Source organism: Protopterus annectens, chromosome 6.part0 (genome assembly GCF_019279795.1).
Source record: "Protopterus annectens isolate FY-2018-M chromosome 6.part0, PAN1.0, whole genome shotgun sequence".
Classification (NCBI taxonomy): domain Eukaryota; kingdom Metazoa; phylum Chordata; order Ceratodontiformes; family Protopteridae; genus Protopterus; species Protopterus annectens.
In genome coordinates this window covers 1,914,927,674-1,914,949,004 of record NC_056737.1, presented here as the reverse complement: position 1 = coordinate 1,914,949,004, position 21,331 = coordinate 1,914,927,674, and the positions used below count along the sequence as shown (strand labels likewise).

At 43.9% G+C, this 21,331-nt stretch overlaps 1 protein-coding gene across 1 annotated transcript in view; it reads left to right on the top strand.

Annotated features, from left to right (window-relative positions):
- TTLL4 (tubulin tyrosine ligase like 4) overlaps positions 1-21,331 on the top strand; it is a 1,780,839-nt gene that overhangs the window by 833,046 nt on the left and 926,462 nt on the right. The gene's annotated exons all lie outside the window — the stretch shown is intronic.

Below are 21,331 nucleotides of genomic sequence, written 5' to 3'. Positions count from 1 at the left end.
TTCCAAAGGGGAAAAAAACAGGCGTGCTCGAGGTAGAGGGCAATACCGAGGCTCCTACAGGGGCCGCCAATGGCAACCAACTAATCAGAGAAGTGGCACAGGGACTTCTACTGCTCCACAGGGACAATCACAATGACTTGACTTTGACACCGCCGACCAAGGCTCAAAGAGAAGCACCTTTAGGCAGAAAATTATCCTTATTTTCAAAGAATTGGCACGTTTTAACAAAGGACAAATAGATTCTGGACATAATAGACAAAGGTTACAGGTTCCACTTCCATACCTTACCAACAAGACAAGGCATGCCAAACCTGCCACAAAATCAAAGGGCAGAGGCACTCATACAAGTTTCAAACCTGTTACAGATCAAAGCAATAGAAAAGGTTCCTCCTCAGGAACAAGGTCAGGGATTCTACTCAAGACTGTTCCTTGTTCCAAGAAAAGAAAAGCAATGGAGGCCTATACTGGACTTGTCCGCTCTAAACACTTTTCTCATTGTGCCAAAATTCAAAATGCTGACGTTACAGCAACTTCTTCCCATGCTGGGCAAGGGGTCTTGGCTGGTTACTCTGGACCTCAAGGAGGCATACCTGCATGTCCCAATCAGACACAGTTGCAGAAGATACCTCAGATTTCTTGCAGGGTCAGAGCATTATCAATTCTCAGCATTGCCGTTTGGCTTATCTACTGCGCCCAGAGTATTCACGAAGTGCCTGGCATCAGTAATTGCACATTGCAAACTCCAGGAGATACAAATATACCCTTACCTGGACGACTGCCTTATACAAGCGGACAGCAAACAAGCCTTGATAAGAAACTTGGACTATGTCATACACTTACTACAGGCTTTGGGATACACAGTCAATATTCAAAAATCAAGACTACTGCCATCCCAGCAAATAATTTTTCTAGGAGCCAAACTGGACACAAACTCACAAATGGCTTTCCTCACAGATGAAAAACAAGAACAATTACTAGATTACTTCAAAAGCCTAGCAAAGCTCACCCAGATGACTGCAAGGAAAATCCTGCAGGCCCTGGGTTTCATGGCATCTTGCATTCTTCTGATTCCACTGGCAAGACTACATATGAGAAAACTACAATCGTACCTAAAAAGTTTATGGTCTCAACACAGCCACAACTTAGAAGAAATTATACCACTCATTCCATGTCTCCAAAAGGAATTTTTGCGGTGGGCACAAGCAAGTCAATTAAACAAAGGCATGTCTTTCAACAAACCTCAAGCAAGTCAAACCATTACAACAGACGCCTCAGATCATGGATGGGGGGCGCACATGGAGGGCAGATGCATGCAAGGGCAATGGACTCCCCGGGAAATGCATCTGCACATAAATCTAAAAGATGTTGGCAGTGATTCATGCAATCGAGGCTTTCGAAAAATTTCTTCAACAAGGTCATCTGCTAATAAAGACAGACAACACCACTGTCATGTGGTACATAAACAAACAGGGAGGCACTCATTCTTACTCCCTCTGCAGACTAACAATGACTCTTTGGGAAAAGGCCCTGAAACTGAACTTACAGTTGCAATCCCAGTTTGTTCCAGGCAAGGACAATGTTCTGGCGGACAGTCTAAGCAGAAACATTTTGGACCCGCACGAATGGATGCTGCATCCAGACATTTTTTCACAAATAACTCATGCATGGGGAAGGCCGGACATAGATCTCTTTGCCTCTCGCCGCAATCATCATCTGAAGAAGTTCTGTTCGAGGACACACCATCCTCAAGCCTGGAGAGTGGATGCTCTCTCCTTCAGCTGGAATTCTCTGACAATCTATGCATTCCCACCTCTACCATTAATGACCAAGGTGTTACTGAAGATCAAAGCAGAACAACCGAAAGGTATTTTGATAGCTCCAGACTGGCCAAGGCAGCACTGGTATCCATTACTAAGGAGCATATCTCGCACCAAGCCGTGGCCCCTGCCTCAATGGCCTCTGCTTTTAACTCAGCACAAATACAGGATGGTTCATCCCAACCTGCAAACATTGCAGCTGACAGCTTGGAGGGTCCCATGAATTCCACCCATATCTCTCTCTCCAAAAAAGTTCAAGAGATCTTACTGGAAGCACGCAGACCTTCCACCAGAAAAACTTATTCAGACAAATGGAAGAGATTCATCACCTGGAATGCCAACAAGGGTCAGGATGCATCAGTAATAAGCATGCCACAGATACTAGAATACTTGGCAGAAATGCTTCATAGTGGCCTTTCATATTCTTCCATAAAAATACACGCTTCAGCAATCTCAGCAAAATACAACTGCGATCCACCTGTGTTTTCACATCCTTTGCTAAGACAGTTTCTAAGAGGGATAAAGAATATCAAGCCTCCCATAAAACCACCAGTGCCTGCATGGGACCTCAACTTCGTCTTGGAAAAATTAACTCTTCCTCCTTTTGAGCCAGCAGCATCTTCAGAAATGCAATTTCTCTCCTGGAAAACAGTTTTCATGTTGGCAGTTACCTCAGCAAGAACAGTCTCTGAGATACAGGCCCTCATGGCAGTACCTCCATTCCTCATTTTTCATCAGGACAGAATTTCTTTAAGAACCAATCCTTCATTCATGCCAAAAGTGATATCCAGGGTGTATCTAAATCAAGCAATTCACCTGCCTACTTTCTTTCCCAATCCTCAAAATAAAGGGGAAAAGCTGCTGCACACTTTGGACATACACAGACAATTACGCTACTACTTGGATAGAACAAAGGCCAACAGAAAGTCTGACCAACTATTTGTAGCTTACGCTGCTGGAGTGCAAGGAAAGGCAATTTCCAAACAATTTCAAAATGGATTGGACACTTTATCAGATTCTGTTACTCCTTCCATGGAAAAGGTGTGCCAGCCGATATCAGGCCACACTCCACCAGAGCTATAGCCACCTCCACAGCCTTTCTAAGAGGGGTGGCTACAAAGGACATTCTAGAAGCTGCTACCTGGAGCTCCGTGCATACATTTTCCAGACACTACAACCTGCCTTTATACTCAAGATCCTGAGCAGGCTTTGCTTCGGCAGTCCTGCAGGGCATTTTAGCTACACCATCTTTTTCTTGGATCCTACCACCCCCAGCTTGGCTATGGTATTCAACCCATATGTCAGGACTGCAGTTGCATTCTTGAAGGACATAGTACAGTTTTGTACCTACCATAAATGTAGATGTCCGATAGATATGCAACTGCAGTCAGGTTTACCCTCCCTCCTACCCCTCTGTAATTTACTTTTTTGGGTCCACTACCCCTTTTCCAACTTAGCTGGGGATAGCTTTTATGGTGTATCTGTTTATTACTATTGTGCATGTCTGGAATTTTATCCATTCTCTAAATTTAGCCTTCCTTGGAGGGCACCTGGCATCTGGGGCAAGAAACACTGAAGAAGATGGCGTCGACTGATGCTTTTATACCCCATCCGCTCTGACGGGGAAGAGGCGACATCAGCCGACGCCGGACCCAGACTTTGGAATCCGGCCGACCGAGAGGCTGCCTGAGGCAGGACAACCCATATGTCAGGACTACAGTTGCATATCTATCGGACATCTACATTTATGGTAGGTACAAAACTGTACTTTCCCCCTCTTGTGCAGCTTGATACTGTTGGATCAGTGGCACCTACCTCAGACACCTTCCCTGCTGTCACAGTAGGTGGGCCCTATTCTGCACCCTCAGCTTCCAACCCTGAACCTTGCAGCCTAGCTTATTCCTTGAGCTCTCCAATAACATCCCTCAGTAAGCAGGTGCTAGAGGTCATTCTGGAAGCAAGGAGACCTAGTACTAGAAAATCCTATGCTGAAAAGTGGAAAAGATGCTGTTCCTGGAGCCAGACCCATGGTATGGGCTCTACGGTGCCCAGTTTACCTCATATCCTTCAGTACTTAACAGAATTGCTCCACAAGGTCCTATCCTTCTTGTCAATTAAAATTCGTGCCTCTGCAATTTCAGCACATTATAATACTGAACCTCCCCTCTTCTCTCACCCCCTGTTAAAGCAATTACTCAGAGGGGCTAAAATTTTAAGACACCCCCCCCCAGGCGAGCTGCTACTCCAGCCTGACACCTTAACTTTGTATTGGTAAGCTCACTTTCCCTCCGTTTGAACCAGCTGCAACTGCAGAGTTGAAATTCCTTTCTTGGAAAACAGTCTTCCTTCTAGCCATCACTTCAGCAAGAAGAGTGTCTGAATTACAGGCCCTCATGGCAGTGGAAGCCCTTCATTATCTTCCATGCAGACAGGGTTTCCTTCAGGACCCATCCTTCCTTTATACCCAAGGTGGTGTCTAGTGTGGCCCTAAATCAGCCATTCATTTGCCTACCTTTTTCCCTAATTCACAAAACAAAAGAGAACGAATTATGTACTCTTTGGACATGCACAGACAACTTGGATTTTATTTGGACAGGACTAAGCCTCTCAGAAAATCTGAACAGCTGATAGTTGGCTTTGCTGCAGGGGCAGAGGGGAAGGCCATTTCAAAGCAAACCATTTCTAAATGGATAGCCCATTGCATTCATTTCTGCTTTAAGCACCATGGAAAACCTACACCACAGGGGATGAGATCACATTCCACCAGGGCTGCATCTACCTCTACAGCCTTTCTCAGAGGGGTTCCTTCCAGGGACATCCTAGAAGCTGCTACCTGGAGCTCTATTCATACCTTCACCAAGCATTACCACATGATTATTTTTTTCTAAATCCAGAGCTGGTTTTGCCACTGCAGTTTTGCAGGGCTTAATAGCTGGTCCTAATGCTCTTTAACTTCCTCCCCCCTTCCTTACCTTTAGGAATCTACCCAAATGTAATAACTGCATGTGAAACAGGAAGAACATAGTACAGTTGTGTACACTTACCAGAAATGTAGATGTTCAAGTGTATTCACTGTTGCAGTCCTGGTAACCCTCCATCCAGCCCCCTGCCTTTTCTTGAGTCTACCTTTCCTTCTTGTTTAGTGTATTTGAACTTTCTGGTGTATTTGCTTTTTGTTGGAGGTGTAACATAACATATAATTGCTTCCCATTATGGGGGCACCTGACATCTGGGGTAAGAAAAACTGATGCAATGGCATCGGCTGTGTATTTTATACCCCTGACGACCTGACGTCATGGAAGAAGAGACTGCATCCGACGCAGGAATCCAAGACACTGATATTCAGGCTGGCTGAAGGCTACCTGCAGGCAGATAACCCAAATGTAATGACTGCAACAGTGAATACACTCGAACATCTATATTTATGGTAAGTGTACACAACTGTACTATCCTCTCTCATGAAGGCTTCAGAGTCCCCCTGCTTTCCCTTCCAGAGCAACTCTGGAGACTTTTGAGATTTTTTCAAGGATGCTGTCTGTTATGGGGTGAAGTTGGATGCCTTCACCTCCTGGGTGGTGCTATTCACAGATTGGCATCCCCGCAGTGCCTGGTGAAGGACGGGAGGCCAAGCTGCCTGCCCCAGTGTGCGATGACATGGCTGCCCTATCTCCACTCCCATTGGGGCTGGGAGAATGGGATTGCAGACCTGGCTTCCCCGGGCAGCCCTCAAGTGTCCCAATTTAGGTCCTGTAACAAATGGTCACCTTGATCTACCAATCCCCAGGCTGGTTAACTGAGTTTACTGTACCATCTTTTGATGTTTGTGTATCCTCTAATTTAAAGTTTTACTTACTGAAGTAACTTGGTAACCACAAGTATTTCCAGGAGAGAGCATATAGCTAGTTAACATTAGCCACTCCCTCAAAGTGCTGAATTAGCATATGGCTTCACCCGCAAAACCTGTCTCTAATACCAGTGTCCTGAGGGAAAACTTCAACAGTAGTGGGATCTCTGAATCAGAAGGGTGTACTATGAAACAGAAACGTCCTGAGATGAGGCTTTACAAAGTGATGAGCCTTTTGAGTCCCATGGGAAGTTAGATGGTGCTAAGGTGCTACATTTGGTGAAAAAAAAACATATTTGTGATAGACTGTTGTGTTTGCCAGTGTATTTAAGGATTTGATTGTGTATTCCGGCTAAAGGGCAGATATTAACTATTTAGTGGTAGTCTGAGGTGGTGGGATAGGAATTTTAAGGTGGGACTGATGAAAGCATTTTTGAAGAGAAAATGGTGTGATTAGGAACAGTATTAGACAAGCAGTCATGAGGAAGGTAAGATGATTAGCCTTGGACACATTTAAAAGTTTATATCTCCTTTTTGAAGCACTTAATAGTGCCCGCCTGCCAAATTGAGCAGGGCTGTACGTGACAGTCCTGGTGCAAATTTGTGAATACCCTTCCAGTCAAGGCTAGCTTTAAATGTAGGCTATGTAGCACTTTGCTAGTCATGTAGTGGTGAGTTGTTCCATAGGCTGAGAATACATTGTTAGGAACCCCTCTCTCACCCCCCCCCCCTTCAGCCAGTCTTATTTGTTGGTGTAGATTTGGGTTCCCATTGTTTGTGTTTGTAGAGCCACTGGTTTTGCCAGGAAATAGGTCAAGTAGGACTGTGTCCTCCATGGTTCGAAAAGTGAGGGAGTGGTCTGTTGGGATCGTTGAAAGATTTTAAGTCCTTCAGTTTTCTTCGTAGGGTATCTTTAGGACGTTTCTATTTGAGCAATATGCTTCAATTTATACATACCAAAGAGGAGCATTGCTTTCAATAATTGGTTTGATAAGGGAAGACTTCAGTAGCAGGATGAATGCACTGGATTTTGAAACTATTCCCTTGGAAATTAACTGGGCTAGATAGAAGGACTTCTTGACTGGTGGAAACATGCTGATCAAATGATAGGGAATTATCCACATAAGTACCCTGGATCTTTGTATCTATTTGAAGAGGAGTACCATTTATAACCTAATGTAGAGACAGTGTTTTGCTGGATGCCACTACATTGCACTTTTGCTTTTAACTTGAGACCATTTTCAGTACTCTGGATGTGTGTGTGTATTCGAGCCCTTGCTGGGGCAGTTTAGTATCAGTGGATAAGTGCCCAACTTGCAGTCAATCACAATTTGAAATGTTGAACTGGACATCTGCAAAATAAATGCCAAGCAGGACAGGGCCCAGCACTGATTCCTGTGGTCCCTGCTAGTTACAGTGTGACTTTCAGAAATGGTGCCAGTAGCTTAGATTGGCATAATGATTAAAGTTGTTACCTCACAGGCACAAGGGGATCTATATTATAATATCGACATCTTAAAATGACGAATCTCACTTGTTCGACATGAAAATGTCGAACTCCAAGATTCCCGGATGGCCAAATCACAGATTTCTTTCCAAAGGAAATAAATCGGTTGGCCAAACACCAACGCCACACAAAAACATATTTAAGTGGAGGGCTTCACCCCCCCCCCCCACACACACACCCATCGTGGGGGGCTGTGCCCCCCCAATTAAATATTCTAACTCTGAGACCGCACTACAGTCAGGGAAAGGGCAGGTGTAACAGAATGGCCAAAAGAAATAGGTGATTTGGCCGTTCGAGAGCCTTGGAGTTCAACATTTTCATGTCGAACAAGTGAGATTCGACATTTTAAGATGTCAATATTATAATATAGACCCGACACAAGGTACAGTGTGAGATTCTCTCCTTTGAAGGTGAAATTGGTTAGGCTTAAACTGATCTACATGGGCATCTAGCCTAGTACTTATGAATCTTTCACAATTTCTGGCCTGTCAGATGGCTAATTTGCAATCCAACAGGTAACATATTGGTTTACAGTAGTAAAGCAGTCACATTGGATATTCTCCAAGCATCTGGCACAAACCCTTTGGATAGTCTTGAGTTTGAACAGTTTTTATAGAGGCTGAGACACTGCATACTTGGCACTGTTGAGAATACAGCCTGGTAATGTTGTCTTGTCCCATGGAAGTATTATTTTTAATTTTTGATAAGGATTTTAAGGCTTGCTCAAAGGTGATTTCAGGGAAAATGTAAGATGTTCTTCATGTTTCACTGTTGCATTCATCACCTGTGGGTTTTCCTTGCTGTGATAGCCCTCGGCTGGCCCGAATACCAGAGTCAATGTTTTTCTGCATCTGCTGCTGTTGCTTGCTGACTGATGTCAGGTCGTCAGTGCTATAAAGCAAGGCAGACAATGCCATTACACTAGTCTTTCTTGCCGTGGAGCCCTTAGCAGAAGCAGTTCACAAGTGTGCTGGTCGGTCGCTACCAGAGTTTGAATTACAGCTGAAAACATCTAAAGCTAAGTACCCCGCTGGGGATCCTTTTTTCTTGCACTAACCGATGTCTGAAAAAGTTTAAAATTCTCACCTCTGAAAAGCAAATGCCACACAGAGACTTCCATTCATACTGCATCACTTGTTTAGGCCCAGACCATGATGTCCCCCATTGCCGGTTCTGTGCCTTCCTTAACTCGTGAACCATTCATTGTAGAGCTCTTATTGTAGCCAGGTATTTTCATCTTCCATCTTCGCATTCTGAAATGGTGTCTTGTCAGCCAGCAATCTGTAGACATGCCAGAAAAAGTAGATGGAGACAGACCACACAAGGCTAAGCTTTCCGACGACTCTACCGCTAAGCAGGTAGTCAGTTCTCTGGAATTCAGTGAGGTGCCTCCACAGCCCCTGATGGCCCAATCCGATACCATTGCAGGCCTCTACTGAGACCCTTTCGGAGTCTGGTTTATTGTTCGGCTTTTCCCAGTTAGGGGTCGCCACACTGGAACTCCGGTCCGGTCATGATTGGCAGTGGATTTTTACGGTGCTGAGTTGCCAGCCTGACGCCCAACCTTCAATGAAGGTACGCCCATTCACGCTCGCACCTACCTGCATGTCTTTAATGTCACTCGACCGCGGGGAGGACATTGTTGTATAAATCTTCTTCGTCTTCCAAGCCTTTGGTTTTCTCTGCCTCTATTGGGTCTGGAGCCGCGACGCAGGCACTGGCTTCTGAGGAGGTTTTTTGCACTACTGAATCTAGACTAAAACCAACATCTTCTCATCTGACTACAGTTTCCTTTATACCGATGGATACTCTTAGGCCTAGAAGCAAGGCCATTCCTAGGAAATCTACCTCTAGCCACCGTCTTTCTCCTGCTCCACCACCCCAAGCTAAAATGCTTAAAATGGTGGAGGATTTTATCTCCCTTATCAGGGATAGTCAGGCCCCAACTTCTAAAAGGAAAAGAGACCCTTCAGAAATACTGACAGAACAGGATTCTGAGTAGTTTGATTATTCAGATTTTGAAGAGGAACAGCAACCTCTGACTGCTTACGAGGATTCAGATGCAAAGGAATCCATTCGTTCTGCCTCCCCACCAGAAGATCTTTCTTTTGGGGAATCCTTCATACCCTCAGGGAATATTTCCTCTGGGAATCCCAAGACTTCCCTCAGTCTAAGAAAAGACTGAGTTTCTAGACCTGCCCCAGCACGGACCTCTGGCCATCCCCCCATCTTCGAGGTGGTGGATGATGTCTTCCATGAATCCAGCTTAGCGCCTGACACCCTCCCACCTGTCCCAGTAAACCTGATGGGTATTAGAGTACTGGATTCTCACAAATACCTGTACATAAATCCTGCTGCAGACCCAGAGGTCATTACACAGGGACCAAAAGGAGTTGAGGCTAGTTCTGTAAAGAATCGTATTCCTTCTGACAAGGCTTCCAAAGCTCTGGATAGATGGGGTAAAACAGTATACACCTCTGCAACCTTTGGTATTAGAGCACTCAACTGTCCGTTCCACATGTTAAAATATCAACAACACACTTTAGAACTATTAAAGCAAAATATTTCAACCTTTCCTGACTGTGCCAATTTGAAAGAGTTAGCAGATTTACTGCACTCTACTTGTCAAGTGGCCAAACACTCATTACACTGTGGATATGACGCCCTAGAAGCCTCAAGCAGGGCAGCAGTGTTGGTATCTGTCATCAGGAGACATGCATGATTGAAGGAACAACCCTCTCCCTGATCATGTTAAATCTAAATTAATTGATGCACTCTTGGATAAGGACAGCGTATTTGCAGTAAAAGTAGATGATGTGCTTAAAAAGATGGAAGACAAAGCAAAATCTATGCAAACAGATTTCTTTCAGGTACAACCTCCTAGGTTCAGCAGGAATTTTCCCTCTAAACACTGATCCTTTCCTGCACCTAACAGACCAGGGCAAGGTAAGCCCCGCAGGGACAGACCACCCAGGCCCCTATCCCAGGGACAGCAGAGAACCATTGCCATTCCAAAGGGAGGGAGTTCTAAGCCATCTGCCTATGGCAAAAACTCTCGGTGACTCCCTCTCCCCACTCTGCCTTCTTTCTCTCACCAAAAGCTAGGTAGAAGGCTCTCCCTCTGCAAAGAAAATTTTTCTTTCTGTAACAAAGGACCAATGGGTCTTAAAGATAATTTTTCAGGGATGCAATTTCTACTTCAACAAACTCCTAATTCCGAGAGGGTACCCAGACTTACCTCCAAGTCAGTGGGCAGAGGCATTGAAACAAGTCCAAACTCTCATATCCCTAGGGTCAGTAGAACCTGTCCCCTCAGATCAAAATAGGCAAAGGCTTTTATTCCAGACTATTCCCTGTTCCCAGAAAAGAGGACACTTGGCACCCCATCCTGGACCTATCCATTCTGAACACCTCCCTGGTGGTCCCCAAATTCAGAATGCTAACTTTGCAGCAGCTGCTACCTATGCTGACAAAAAATGCCTGGTTAGTTACCCTAGATCTAAAAGATGCCTACCTCCACATCCCCATAAGGGAATCCTGCAGGAAATTCCTTTGCTTCAGAGCAGGTTCACAGCACTTTCAGTTCTCTGCGCTACCCTTTGGCTTATCTACTGCTCCCAGGGTATTCACCTAATGCTTAGCCCTGGCCATAGCCTTTTGCAGACAGAAAAATATACAGATTTACCCTTATCTGGACAATTGCCTCATTCAGGCAGTGTGCAAAGCTACTCAAGGACCTCCCCCATGTCAAAACCCTCCTAAACTCCTTGGCGTACACCGTTAATGAGAAGAAATCAAAGCAAACACCCTTCAGAAAAATCATTTTCTTGGGAGCACTGCTGGACACAGCATCCCAAATGGCCTTTCTATCCCCAGAAAAACAGAGATTCCTCCCACTCTACGTTACCCAGCTGGCTTCCAGAAGTCACCTCACTGTGAAGAAGTTCCTGCAAGCCTTTGGATAAATGGCATCTTGCATCCTTCTAATTCCTCTGGCCAGGCTTCACATAAGAAAACTTCAGTGGTACTTAAAGAACCTTTGGTGTCAACAAGCTCAACCTCTAGAGACCTCCCTCCCTCTGATCCCCTGTATAAGGGCCGAGTTTCTCTGGTGGGCAGGGGTCTGTGCCAAGAACAAGGGTCTTCCCTTCCCCCTCCACCCAGCTGGGGCAGACCATTACCACCAACGCTTCAGACATTGGGGTGCTCACCTAGCAGACAGGTGCACCCAAGATCTTTGGGATGCCCAGCAACTTCCCTTACACATCAATCAGAAGGAAATGATGGTAGTGCAGAAGGCTCTGACATCTTTCAAACCCCATTTCAAGCCAGGGGTTCTCCTTTTCAAAACAGAACACCACAGTAATGCGGTACATCAACAAACAGGGAGGGACCTAATCTTATCCTCTGTGCAGACTAGCCATGAACCTCTGGCTGACCGCCTCTTCCATGGGATTACACCTAATAGCCCAATACCTACCAGGGATCAGCAACACCTTGGCAGACCACTTAAGCAGAAACTTACTGGACCCTCACGAATGACAGCTCCACAGAAAAAACTTTTTATAAATTACTCAGGAGTGGGGGACTCCAGAGTGGATCTCTTTGCTTCACATCTCAACCATCAGCTGAAAAAATTCTGTACCAGGGAGTACCACCACCTAGCGTGAAAGGTGGATGCCATGAACCTTCCCCTGGAACACCCTCTTTGTGTATGTATTCCCTCCTCTGCCTCCTATGTCCAAAGGCACTGATCAAAATAAGGGAAGAGAGGCCAAGGGCCATCCTCATTGCTCCATATTGGCCCAGACAACATTGGTACCCCTTACTGTGTAGCCTAACATTACAACCTCCCAGGCAGCTTCCTCTGATCGCAGATCTCTTGACTCAGGTGGGGGGGGGGGGTAGCTGCACCCAGACTTGCAGACTCTCAAACTATCAGCATGGCTAATACTATAAAGGCAAACAAGGGGCCCCTGTTAAGCAAACAGGTCCTAGACATTATCACAGAGGCCAGAAGGCCCAGCACCAGAAAATCTTACGCAGGAAAATGGAAAAGATTCTGCTCCTGGAGCCAGTCCAAAGGGGGCAATACCTCACAACCTTCCATCTATCTTATCCTGGGCTACCTAGCGGAGGTACTTAATAGTGGCCTTTCTTTCTCTTCTATTAAAATCCATGCCTCAGCCATTTCAGCTCATTTTGATACAGAGCCGCCCCTGTTCTCCCATCCTTTGATTAAACAATTCCTCAGAGGACCTTCCAATATCAGACCTCCCAGAAGGCCACCCACGTCAGCCTGGGACCTGAATTATGTTTTTGAAAAACTAACCTTACCACCCTTCGAAACTGCTGCTTCAGCAGAACTAAGATACCTCTCCTGGAAGACTGCTTTTCTCCTAGCTATCACCTCAGCCAGAAGGGTTTCAGAACTTCAGGCGCTAATGGCCATTGAGCCCTACATCATTTTCCATGCAGACAGGGTCTCCCTGAGGACTTAATCCCTCCTTTATGCCCAAGGTGGTATCTAATGTGACTCTCAGCCAGATCATACGTCTACCCACCTTCTTTCCTAACCCTCAAAACAAGGGGGAAAGAATTGTGCACTCACTAGATGTGCACAAACAGCTCAGATACTATCTGGACCGTACTAAAAGCTTCAGGAAAACAGATCAGCTACTTGTTAGCTTTGTCACAGGGGCAGATGGGAAGCCCATTTCCAAGAAAACCATTTCCAAATGGATATCGCACTGTATCCATTTCTGCTGCAGATTACATGGGAACCCCCCCCCCCCGTGTCTATTTGAACCCATTCCACTAGGGCATCCTCCACTTCCACAGCATTCCTCAGAAGAGTTCCCTCTAGGGGCATCCTAGAAGCTGCCAGCTGGACTTCTGTCCATACCTTTACCAAGCATTGCCACCTACCTCTATTTTCTAAGGCTAGGGTAGGGTAGGGTTTGCCCCTGCAGTTCTACAGGGCATGCTGACCCATGCCTAGGTCTCTTACTAAGCCTAAAACCCCTCTCCTCTGCTTTGGGACTCCTTCCACAGGTGATGACCGCAACAGTGAAACACGAAGAACATAGTACAGTTAAGCCAACGAACCTTGGATCCTGGTTAAGAATAATCCTTTATTAAAGCACCAACAATTCCGCATACAATAGTTGAAACAAACACTAGGACTAAGCGCTTTCACCCTGAAACACAGGGCATCATCAGAGTACTAATTGTGCACTACCATCTTCTTTTTATACTAAAATAGGTAACTTAATTGCACCTCGTTAAAACAATTTATCAATAAATAATACATCTTTAATTGATTAATTAATTTAAAGTCAACCAGTGTTAAAGTGAAAGGAACGAAAACCAAAAGAAGTCAAATTACCATTGAAACTGACTTTAGATATTTAGGTATATAACCAAATTCATCTGATCAATAAAACTGTTTATGTTTGTATATATATAATAAATAAATAATTAAATATAAATATAAAAAAAAAAAAAAAAAAAAATGTGTGTATTTATATATACAAATGATTTAATTTAAAATTGTATATAAAAAAAGTTTTATAAAAAAATGTTTTATAGAAAACTGATTCATTATATGTCAAAAACGTAATAGTAATAATATTAATATTAATAATGTTGAAAAATTTAATAAATTATTGAAAAATGTAAAAAATGTTAAAAAATGTTAAAAAATGTTAGAAAAATTCGTTTGATTTAATATATATATATATATAAAGCAGCATAACATATCTTAAAAATCAAGACTTATAAAGACTTATAAATTACAATCCTTTTAAAGGAAAATGTAATAGGTAATTTCATTTGTATGTAACACATATACTGGGTAAAAAATATATACATATATGGTAAAAAAAAAAAATATATATGTATGTAATGCATATAAAGTAATAATGTCTGTTATTGGACACTAATCTAGTTGAAACATCAGTCTACTTTCACAAATTATCAATAATATTCTAAAATGTCTTTTAAAAACATGTTTGTATACATATATAGATTTGTTTAAAATAGTTTTTAGTACATATAACAACATTTAAATGAATTGAGATCTAAGTTTCAATATACTAGAAATTGAAATCTGTTCATTAATACCAGGCAAGACCGTGGCGTTTAATCTTAATTGCCACAAACATTCCTTTGCTTCTAAAATCATCTTTTCATCACCACCACTACTTTCTTGATAAAAAATTCTATCAATAATAAAAAATGTAAATTTTTTAAAATTAGAACAATTAGTACTGTGATTGTATAGAGCACTTATAGTTTTTTTGTTCTTTATATCTCGTAGGTGTTCACTAATTCTTTGTTTAAGTTTTCTAATAGTTTTACCTACGTAGAATGCATGACATGCAGTGCATGTTGCAACATAAACAACCATTTTTGTGTTGCAATTGCACAATCCTGGACATGTAATTGTCTTGACATAATTATGAATATACAAGTAAGGGCCATCATTGATGAATCTACAAACATGACACATTCCACATTTGTTCATTTTGGAATTTTTAAACATTTCATAGTTCTTGTGTTGTTCAAATAAATTCTTTAAATTTTTACCTCTACTAAAAGTTATTCTAACTGAATTACCTAATATTTCTCTTAAGTCTTGACTTAGATCTAAAATGCTAGTCCAGGTTTCTTGCATAGCAGTAACTATTTGTTGAGAACAGTTGTTAAAGGGTAAAACAAAAGTGTCATGTCTTGAAATAGATTGGTTCTTGTTTGTAGTAATATTAGTTGCCAAGGACATGATGGGTTTGTATAATGTGTTCCTTTTAATTCTAACTTCCCTACTCATCTCTTGAACTAAGTTCATCGGATATCCTCTAGCCAAAAACATGTTTATAAGTATATCTAATTCATTTTCAAATTTTAATTCATCACTCACTAGTCTAGATAATCGCACCATTTGTCCTTTAACTAAATTCTTTTTGATGCATAGGATGGCAACTCTCGAAATGTAAAAAGAATTGAGTATGTTTTCTTTCTGTAAATCCCTGAGTGAAACTTATCCTCATCCAAACATAGCGTGATGTCTAAAAAATTCACATTATTCACAAAGATATGACTAGTAAATCTTAAAAAATCTGTTGTTTTGCCCAAAAAATTAATAAATGTATTAAATTCGTCCTCAGTTCCATTCCAAAAAATTAGAATGTCATCTAAAAAAGTAGATATAGCAGAACTTTTTTCCAAAAAATGCTTGTAAATACGTGTTCTAACTCCCAATAAGCAAGGACCAAATTAGCATAAATGGGGGCGCATCTAGCCCCCATGGCAACCCCCTTAATTTGTCTAAAAGTTCTTTGTTAAAGGAAAGAAAGTTATTTTCTAATACTAATTCTAACATTTCGGTAAGTAACCGATTTTCAGAAATGTTGTCTTGATTGTATTTATTTAAACATGCTTCAAACATCTCCAATCCTTGTTCATGAGGTATTACCGTGAATAAATTAACAATATCTACAGTCACCATTAAAAATTCTGTTTTAAAATCAAAGGTGGTCATAAACTGCCTAATGGTATCAAGACAATGCCAAGAATCTTTTAAGATATGTGGAATAGAATTCATAATAGGCTTACACTTAAAGTCAATATAGGCAGCCAAAGGTTCTGTCTTAGATCCCTTTGCTGACACTATCGGTCTGAAAGGAGGGTGGTTCATGTTTTTATGAATCTTGGGAATCCCAAATATAGATGGGGTAATTGGAAATTCAACACAGATGAAATTATAAGTTTGTTGATCTATTCTCCCATCCATTAGAAGTTCGTAAAACAACCAATCGATCCTAGTGTAAGCTTGATTAATCTCATTTCTACTAACATTTTGGTATGTATCATTGTCTTCCAACATCTTTGAAATTCTGTTGTTGTAATCAGTATTAAGCATAATGACCACACCCCCACCTTTGTCAGGTTTCATAATTCGGTATTTATTTGTGTCAGTAAGTTCTTTAAGACAAAATTTCTCTGAGGGTGTCATATTGCTAATACCAGTATTATTGAATTGTAAAATTCTTCTGATATGTGATTCACATAACTTTTCAAAGATCTGAATGAAGCAATTTTGTGGGGTATGAAAGTACTGTGACGTTTCAAAGTCAAAAATCTATTACTTTGAAATGGATCTCCTGTGTTGTGGAAAAATATTTTCAAATTTAAAAGTCTTGTAAACAATTTTAGATTTGTCAGAACCTTACCCACATCTAACCTCTATGTAGGTATAAAGGTAAAACCTTTACTTAAAAATTGAACGTATTTGTCATCAAATTTTTGTCCTGTAAAATTGTACAGATTAAAACCTGAAAAGCAAGAGACAGAGCAATCTTGCATATCTGTGTGTACTAAAATTCCCTTTTCATTATCTGTTACACTCTTCTCTAACACTGGATTACCTCTAATGATTTGGGTGTCTAAAGTGGGGTAGATTGATTCGATTCTGTTTGAATCCTCAGTTAATCTAGAAACAACTTCTGTATGGTTGTAATTAATTATGGCTATCTCTGCCATGAATGGGTTCTGTGTGGTTGATTGTTGTAATATCTGTGTGTAACTTGATTCTGGTTGCTCTGTTGCTCTCTTATTCGTTCTGATCTCCTCAAAGCTGGGGGTTCTAAAAAAACCGATTGTACTTCATCATTATGATTAAAATTAAAATCGACCTGATTTGTCCTAACATGGTCCATGTTGGGACAACACAAAAATGGTTGATGTTAAGTTGTCTATCTCGCCTTCATTCTTGCTGGATGGGTTCGGAGCCGACCTCGGCTCCGACTCGGCCACTCTAAAAGCTCGAGAGTTGGTTCCACCGGCTCGAGGCTCCCCTTATATCCCACAATGCTAGGCGAGAGTTACCTCAGATCTCGTTTGCCGCTACAGCTTCGAGGTTGGTTGCTTCTACCGGTTCCTGGTGAGTGTTAGCTTTTTATACAAAAAGTTATTCTTTTTTCCCCTTTTAACTTTAATTCTTCTCAAATTAGTGTAGGATATAGTTCTTTATCCCCGACCCTATTTTTCCCCGTTTTCTTATCAAAAGAACCGTTGGTTCTTCCTTTGGGCCTTTGGCCTTCCCTTCCCTAGGGTGTGTTTGTTTAGTTACTTAACTTTTTTGTGCTTAATTTCTAGTATTTTTACTAAAATTGTTAATTATTTTTAGTATTAATAATTTTTCTGACAGGGTATAACTGTGTGTTTGGTGTGTGTTAGTGTACACCTGTCAGTTAGGATAATGTCAAAGGAAGCAAAGGTCTCTGGATTCAAGAAGTGTGATGCGTGCTGTCAGAAAATGTCTCTGACAGACGCTCACACTTCTTGTGTCTATTGTCTGGGGCCTTTGCACCTGCAGGACTCCTGTGCTGTGTGCCATGGCTTCAGCCCCAGGGTCCTGCAGGAGAGAAAGAACAAGTTAATTTTGAGAGGCTTGTTAAAACCAGAGGATTCCCTGTCAGTTTCAACAGGGAAGCCCTCTAAGGCATCGAGGTCTTCGGCTCCGGCTTCTGAGCCGAGACCTTAGGTTGTTCAACCTTTGCCTTTATCGGCTCCGGCTGGAGCCGATAAGACTCAGTCCACAGTTTCTGTGGCTTCCTCGGCTCCGGCCGGAGCCGAGGTTATCGAGGTACCGTGTCGGCTCCGACAAGATCTTGAGCCGACAACCAGAAAGAGGTCTAGGTCACCTTCTCTTGGCTCCGTTCATTCGGCTCCAGGATCTCCCCTGCTGTCTGAACGGAGCCAAAGGTCTCATTCCTTTAGGTCATCGAGGCTTTCCGATCATGACCTTCAGAGGGTGGTGAGTCGACTACTTAAGTCCGAGGCACTAGCCCAGATGCTTCAGAGCCCGACTCATCAGTCGGTGCCTGCGCCGGTCGATCAAGTCTTTGCTGCTTCGACTCTTTTGAGTTCGGAACCCGGTCGTGGCGGAAGCGAGACTGTGGTCACTGCGGAGCCGAGACAATTGTCTTCGGCTCCGTCGTCGGCTCCGTTTTCTTCCGTGGAGGAATCTCGGCGCCGGACTTCCCTCTTCGGCTCCGAGGGGGTGAGTGGCATCGGACCCTTGTCCGACCCCCCTCTCCCTCTCGGTGCTTCGGCGCTGGTGAGTTCGGCTCCGACATCGGCCTCGGAGCCATCACTGTCGGTGCCGAGGGGTCCTTAGCTCCTCGGAGCGGGGACCTCTGGCTCTGCCTGACAGGGGTGCTTTCGAGGTCATGCGGAGTGTGTTAGAGCCTGGCTCTACTCCACAGTCGGCTCCGTCAGCCCCTCCCTCTATGCTGCCTCAGGGTAAGTCGACTCACTCCCTCATCCCGGACCGCAGAGAGCCAGCTCCTCAGGAGCCCCTTTGGGGATTTCATCCTCGTCAGAGGCCTCTCCTGATTTGGCAGAAGAGCCCCTCGGAAGAGGAAGTGCAAGAGGAAGCACATTGACTCACCTGAGTCTATCACGCCGGACACAGATCTGGATGATTCTGAGGGTTCCCCGTTCCCCTTCTGAAGATGTCTCATTTGCAGACATTCTGGAGATCCTTAAACAGAGGGGAAATTGGCCAGCCCTCAACCCTTCGGAGGACGAATCTGTGTATCTTGAGGCGTTTGGCTCTCGTCCTTCCACCTCCTGGGTGTCCCCCCCTTCGACCCCCTCATGCAGGTGGTTGCTAAGAAGGCATGGACGGCTCCTGATTCAGTGGACCCCACTCCCAGGAGACCCTCCAAATTCATCACAGCTCCATCAGACAAGCAATTTTTATCAAAAGGAGTTTCTGTGGATGCTATGGTGGTAGCTGCCGCCACAAAGAAGGAACTGGCTGATCCTTCAGTGCCTGTCCATCCACCTAACAAGGAATCTAGGTCCATGGATAGGTACGGAAGCGGATGTTCTCCTCAGCGACATTTACCATGCGTTCGCTGAATTACCTGTGCCATTTCACTTTCGTCTTCAAAGGGACTTGATCAAGGAAGCGAGTGAAATGTTGAAGGACCCTACAGCTGCGGGTTTCCAAGAGAAAATGAACACGCAGCTGGCTATCCTAATTCCATTTCCAACTCCTCCATGCGCCTCCTCTCTTATGCGGCCGATGGAGCGAGCAGAGCCGCAGGAACAGGGGTAGCCTTACGTAGGCACGCCTGGATGCGGCTATGCAACTTTGCGGAACCTTTCAAGACGTCTTTCACGAACTCCCTTTGATGGATCATCTTTTTGGTCCTCAAGTGAAAGAAACCCTGACTAGGTGCGAGACTGATGGCAAGACCCTTTCTGCCGTCGGAGTCCGTTTTTCGACTCCTTCTAGGCCTTACCCCAAAGGCCAGAAGGGTGGAAAGATGTGGGTTCCGTAAACAATCTCAAGGGACTTCGCCTGACACAGAGTCGTTTTCCTACCAGAGGCAGAGGTGGGAATAACAATGGTAGACGTCGCCCTAGGGGCAGGGGGGGTCCGCAGAACCAGGGCAATCGGGAAGCCTTTCCTGACAAGCCCTTTCAGCATCCCTGAGGTGTTGCCCGACTGCCCATCTTCGAGGCAGTCGGGGAAGATTGTCACTGTACCCAGAAGCCTGGCTATCCCTGACTCAAGACAAATGGGTACAGTCCATCATTTCGAAGGTTATTCTATCCCCTTTCTTCGTTTTCCAAATCAGTCAAAAAATCCCTTCCAGATGTTCCACCGCCTCAAAGGGATATAGCAGCTTTGGAAATTTCAAAACTGCTTGCAAAAAGAGCAATTCAGCCAGTGTCAGCAGACCAACAAGGATCCGGAATCTACTCAAGGTTCTTTTAGTTCCAAAGAAAACAGGGGACTGGAGACCAATTTTGGATCTCAGTGTTTTGAACAGATCAGTCAAGAAAACAAGATTTCGGATGGTCACGCTGCAATCCATTCTTCCCCTATTGGGAAAAGGAAACTGGATGTGCTCTATAGACCTTCAGGACGCGTACTATCACATAAAAATGAACAGACGCTCCAGAAGATTCCTCCGCTTCAGGCTGGGAACCAGTCATTTTCAATTCAGGGCCCTGCCCTTTGGTCTCACCACTGCCCCCCGGGTGTTTACCAAATGCATGGCAGTGGTAGCTTCTCACCTGAGACAAGGATTCCAGGTGTTTCCATATTTGGACGACTGGCTTCTCACAGCTCCCACCAAGCATCTCCTTCTAATGGCCAGAGATTATACTTTTCGCGTTTGTCAAAAACTGGGTATTTCAATAAATTGCGAAAAGTCTGTTTTGTCGCCTTGTCGTACTATTACCTACATAGGCGCAAATTTAAATACTATAAACATGTCTGCAACGCTAACGAACCAAAGGATATCAGACATTCAAAAATTGGTGTCACTTCTTCTCAACAACAACAGAGCCAAAGCCAGGTTAGTTCTAAAGGTGTTGGGAATCATGGCAGCGGCCATACCTCTCCTCCCATTGGCCAGATACCACATGCGGATCCTTCAGTGGATGCTTTTTTCTCAATGGTCATACCAGGAACTTCCAATGTCTCACACCATTATGATCACGCAAGCGTGCAAAAAGCATCTCATGTGGTGGATGTCTTCCCCCCAGCTCCTGTTGGGAAGACCATTTGTTCCACCTCCTCCGGTTGCTACTCTGACAACGGATGCCTCCTTGATCGGGTGGGGGGGGCATTATCAGGGCAGGACAGTCCAGGGCACATGGCAACCAAACGAATGCCACTTGCACATAAATGTTCTGGAGATGAGAGCAGTGCTTTTAGCGTTGCAAGCCCTTCAAGACTCTCTTCCCTTGGGAACGATTGCAATCCAGACAGACAATATGTCTGTAGTGTGGTACATCAACAAACAAGGCGGAACCAGATCATACCCCCTGTGTCGAGAAGCACTCAGACTGTGGCAATGGGCGATTTCTTCTCAGCGTTTTCTGATAGCAACGCACATCCCCGGGAAGTCCAATCACATTGCGGACAAGTTGAGCAGAGCTATACTCATGCCTCACGAGTGGTCCCTGAAAGACTCTGTAGTGAGAGAGGTATTTCTCAAGTGGGGTCAGCCTTGCTGCGATCTTTTTGCTACTCCCCAAAACAGCAAGTGCAGAGAATACTTCACTCTTTTCCCTTTACCAGGCCAACCCAGCAGGGACGCTCTAGTCCAAGTTTGGCCCCGGGGACTTCTGTAT